The sequence below is a fragment of the Camellia sinensis genome, chromosome 13 (assembly GCF_055761805.1).
Source record: "Camellia sinensis isolate YWXY chromosome 13, ASM5576180v1, whole genome shotgun sequence".
Lineage (NCBI taxonomy): Eukaryota > Viridiplantae > Streptophyta > Magnoliopsida > Ericales > Theaceae > Camellia > Camellia sinensis.
Window position 1 is genome coordinate 98464841 of NC_138973.1, and position 5562 is coordinate 98470402.

Here is a 5562-nt window from a genome sequence, read left to right on the forward strand (position 1 = left end):
TTTAATTTTCTGTATAGTATAAAAATTTTAATTATAATTTTGTTTTATAATTTAGAATTCATGGCTACAGAAACTGGTCAAACTAATGTTCGAACTATTACTAGTGTCACTACAAGAAATTGCACTTTTGGCAACTACTTTTGGCGATGACGTCAATTTTTCATCGCCAAAAGTATATTTTTGGCGACACAGTGATCAATTTCGTTGGTAAAAGTATACCTTTACCGACGCAATTTGCTACCGTCGCTAAAAAAACATAACATACTTTTAGCGCCAAAATTTTTGGTTGGCGCCAAAATTTCAGAACTTTTAGCTACAAGGCTTATGTTTTAGCAACACAATGAGCGTTGCTATTAGTGTGCATACTTTTGGCGACGACAAGTTGGCATGGGCAAAGAGTTAACCATTTAGCGACGATAACACTATTCGTCGGTAAAAGTTTTGCTGGTGGAATGATGTGTATAGTGATTTGTATTTTTATTACAATCACTACTACAAATAGAGATAAAGATCACACTTTTTTAGTGTGATGTATGTTTTTTAATCACACCTTTTAAGTTTTATTAAAGTGTGGTCTTTAGGAGTGTGATTAAAAATGGTCATTTTTAATCACTTTTTAAGTGTCATTAAAAAATGCTTTCATCACACCTTTTAAGTGTGATTAATAATATTTAGATCACACCTTTTAAGTGTGGTTAAAAACATTTAGATCACACCTTTTAAGTGTGATTAAAAATATTTAGATCACACCTTTTAAGTGTAATTAAAAACTTTAGTTCACACCTTTTAAGTGTGATTAAAAACTTTAGATCACACATTTTAAGTGTGATTAAAAATATTTTGATCACACCTTTTAAGTGTGATCTTTGGAAGTGTGATTAAAAATGATCATTTTTAATCACACTTTTTAAGTGTGATTAATAACATTTAGATCACACATTTTAAGTGTGATTAAAAATATTTACATCACATCATTTAAGTGTGATTAATAACATTTAGATCACATCTTTTAAGTGTGATTAATAACTAATAAAATCTGTGATAAAAAAAAGTGCTACATATTTAAAAAATAATCAATATTATTTTTGTATGCACATTTGAATAATGTAATACACACTATATACTATATTTTGAATCATAATCACATATTAAATAGAATAACGTCATATATTTCATAAATGGAAATTAAATATTCAAAACTATATACAAAGGAATTAAATAAAAAAAATTATCTGTGCTTACATATATTAAAAAATGAAAAAACTTAAAAAACTAAGTTCTTTAATTCTTGAACCATATTTTGCATCTCCAAAAAATTTCTGACCTGAAAAATGAAAACACAAATTAATTCAGAAACCGCTGATGCATATGAATAAACTAAAAAGTTAATTCAGCAAACCAAAATAAGAACATTAATCATTTCTACTTGATCTTAATCATTTTGGAAGCATAAAAATGTAACTTAGAAACACAGATGGCAGCTGCAAACACACAAACCATTTAAGCATGTATATTTCATAAGCAATGTTCTAAAAATAATAATTCATTCTAACTTAGTCTGCATTGTTTCAAGGTAATAAATCCTCTGCATGATGACTTGAGTGATCTCGTGAATTAGTTTGTCATGGATTACATTGTAAAGAGAGAAACCACCTTAACATTAACACCAAGGATGCAAAATATGGATGACCTTTATAAAAATAACCAAGTATTCAACAGAACTCTACTCTGAAAATTTACATTGTACACTTATACAGGTTCTGGTCATATATAACTTTAAACAAAGTTTCAAAGGAAAAGAAACCACAAATGTGCCAATAACATTAATTAGAGCTTTTGAGTTAAATAAAATCTTGGTAACAGAAAAAAAGGATAAAGTGTATAAAATTCTCTGGAAAGAGCAAGAATGAAACATTAACCAGAAGGCAAAATCTCAACAGGTAAAATTCCTGCATATGCCCATTAAACTACATCTTACTCAGGCATGTGGATAGCAAAACATAAAGCCTTTATGCAGCACATACATATCAAAAAATTATTAATGGATATAGATGCAAAAGCATAAAATTAGTGTTTGAGAGAGAGAGAGAGAGATATATAAGCATGTTTAATCCACCAGTTAATTATGAAGAAGAGATTCTGCAAATCAAATCCACAACATACTTTCGTGGTCTTAGCTTCTTTTCAGCTTCCTTTGACCGCATTTTAACATGGTTTTTAGTCGATTCATCCAAGACACGCTGCACATTCAGCTTGCGCCAGGCACACCCTGATTCAACACGCTGCACATTCACCACTTTGACGTTCTTCATATATATCACAGAGGTCTCCCAACCTGAAGTCCTTACCACCCACATCAATAACCTGATGCAATGACAGACTGCTTAAAGCTATGATTGATAAATTACCAAAAGGTCAAAACCACAAGAGATTAATAACAAACACAACATTGATGGCCATCTTGTTGCAATTGCAAATGTCATGGAATCTAATTAGTAGTAATGTAGGAGATATGATATTATAAATCTTCACACAGATTATGAAAAAAGGAAATTGGTCAGGGAAGTATCTAAACAAAATGCTGTGTGGTGACACTGTTTTTGCAGCTCAAACTTAGAGCAGATTCCCATCTTCAAAAAAAAAAAAAAAAAAAACAGAGGCAGTTGCCAACAAAATGTGCTTGTGCATAGTTGTGTCTATGTGAGGGAGAGAGAGCTCTTGCAATAGAACAGCAACCAGAAAGTGGCCCTTGCAATAGAACTCTTCTACTTTAGAACTATATTCAAGTTGGGATGAAAGAAAAAATAAATAAATAAAAAAAAAATAACAGCCAAAGACTTGGACCAGAAAATGTAATTATGTATACTTGATATATCTGAAGTGATTCAACCAACTAGAATATTGGAAACTTATTTCCCACTTGTTGATCACATCAATGATTAAAATTAATACTGCTTTTGCCTAGGAGAAAAAACAATTATAACTAATTAATAGTGCATTTTGCCAATCATATGAGTATCAACAGCCAAGTTACATCAAGAACAAATTAATCATGTGGAAAGGATACAGAAATTATGTCCAGACAACATCCATAATAAGATAAAGAAGGTTTAATGCACTCCTAAGAGGTAAAATGCTAATCTCACTCTATAATCAATTGCCGAGGTTTTTTAAAAACAGCTATCAAATATTTTGTCCTAACCTTTATCATCAAGAAAATTACGCTTTATAGGCCAAACATTTATGAGATCAAAGATCATAAAATCAGCAAGTAAAAATATGATAATATCCCAAAGATTAGGCATAAATTAACAGCATAGAAAATATACAAATGGACTATAAATGATATGTGAAGGAACCTGTTATGTGCTCCTTTAAGTTAATGAACCTGCATAACAAATTACACAGAAATGAACTAGAAAGTAACCATAAGTTGACCAACATTTAGCACCCTAAAATAATAGCTTCACACATAAAATGAGAAATGGTTCATTGTATGCATAGAACTCAAATGGTTATTCCACCAGTTTTCTGGACATATTTCATGCATAGAACTAATCTCAATGTCCTGATCAGATTAAGCCAGAATGCAGAACTCTACATTGTTGTATGCACAAATCATGAATTTTTCACAAATGATAGAAAATGAAGTGTATTCAACAGGGAATCAAGTGAAATTTAAGGAAACATTTTAAAGGAAAAATGATGGAATGAAACTTCTGAAAAACTGGTCCGTCTGTTATGTAAATGCATTAAGTTTGTGTTTCCATTACCTAATAAGACCTTCTATGAAACAACTGTTGAAGAAAGATATGCTAAAAGGGTGTACCAATTGGAGACCTACAAGACAACACAATATTATCTTGACAGGGAAAATGCTAAAAGGGTATCAATTGGAGACCTACCTGAAAAGGATTGAGTACAGCAATTGAGTAATTGATGCTGATAGTCTCACCCCCTTCGTCTACATCTGACCTGCATCAATAGCAAAAGAAAATGAAGTTACAAGGGAATTGCCTCATTGTCATCAACAAAATCTGAGTTGCTTATAAGCTTCTGGGCAGGGACTTTACTCTTAGGTGTTAAAATTTTTTTCTTTACCTGGAATGAGAGAAAATCAAGGCAATATCCATGAATTTAATCATTAAGTGTTCATCACATTACAGAGCTGCTATCAGAACTAGTTTAATAATTCCAGTTACAACAGGAAATGCTGAATCAATACAAAATTACAATTATAATAGTGGCAAAAAAGTGAAAAGAGCATCTGACAATTCAGACATGCACAATCGAGAATATAGGCATGTAACAGTAAAGAACAAAAATGTGTTGTCTTCTACATGTGAAGCACAAGTAAACCAATTTAATTCAGCCCCCCTCAAGTAGAAGTGTGCTTCCAGATTAAATCAAAGAGAGATGTGCGACCAGATTATAAATGTAATTAATTATATACAGATTAATCCAAAAGTTGATGAATTACAGATTAATCCAAAAGTTTTAGAGAAACTTCAGTGCTATACTACAATGCTCAACTGAATCCAAATTACCAAATTACATTGCCTCTACAAGCAGTAAAATTTGAAAGAAATAGAGCGAGCGAGCAAGAGAGAGAGAGAGAGAGAGAGAGAGAGAGAGAGAGAGAGAGAGAGAGTACCGATTAAAGTTCAGAAACAAAGTAGACTATTCGCTGCCATTGGCCGTGTACCTGGATACCTGATGTAATATTAAAGTTTATCAGTGTTCACCTACACTGTAGAATTGGATCTTCATTAATTATCTCTCATTACCCCAGGTCCTCCATGTAGCACTTTGAGAATCAATGCCTTCCCAGACAGATATTAGGGCTAGAGGAGCTCCTTGATTTCAGTGCAGATCATAATGTGATCATCACATTATAGGATTCTACAGGTTCAGTGGCAAAAATGAAATAAAATAATTAGTGACCAACATCATACTAACTTATAATCAAGATAAATACGGGCACGAGTCATATCAAAAAGGCTCCTTAGTTGTTGTCCTTCCCACAGCTTTGTTTAGGCTTCAAACTTATTGTACTTGTTTACCCAATCAATAGAAACATCATCAATTAGACAATTACCCAACATCTTAATGCATATAAATCTACAATTGAAGATTTCCAAGAATTTGTAAAATATGAAAAAGGAGAAAACAAAACCATAGACAAAGGTAACCAGTATTGTCCAAATTAAATAAACAGACAAAAAAAAATCATGCTCTTCAGTCTTCACAAGTTAACCAAAGAAGAAAAATACTCACATGGCAGTAACTGTAGAGGTAGGAGCAGCAGCAGGTGCAGGTGCAGACGCAGGCGCAGATACAGGTACAATATATATATATATATATATCATATTTTTTCAGCCATACTAAAACAAAAGATGCTAAGATAAAACAAATCCATAAAAGATAAGATATAACTAAGCACAGGCATACATGAACCTAATCATGTATAAAAAAAATAATAAGTAATAGACATGCATGTCTAAACAAAACAGAGAACTTAGTGTTTCATGATTGGAGAATAACAAATGACACGCAAAAATA

The 5562-nt window shown here is 31.9% G+C and overlaps 1 long non-coding RNA gene across 3 annotated transcripts; it reads right to left on the bottom strand.

Moving 5' to 3' along the window:
* Positions 1-1306: 1306 nt before the first annotated feature.
* LOC145806335 (uncharacterized) lies at positions 1307-5352 on the bottom strand. Of its 3 annotated transcripts, none has more exons than XR_014349300.1 (4): positions 3774-4235; positions 3360-3388; positions 2164-2364; positions 1307-1324 (listed from the first exon to the last, which is right to left on the bottom strand). It is a non-coding gene; the product is annotated as an uncharacterized LOC145806335 (long non-coding RNA). The 3 variants fall into 3 exon arrangements; XR_014349301.1 differs by lacking the exon at positions 1307-1324 and adding an exon at positions 4655-5352 and having other exon boundaries at positions 1879-2364; positions 3774-3975; XR_014349299.1 differs by lacking the exon at positions 1307-1324 and having other exon boundaries at positions 1879-2364.
* Between the last annotated feature and the right edge of the window lie 210 nt (positions 5353-5562).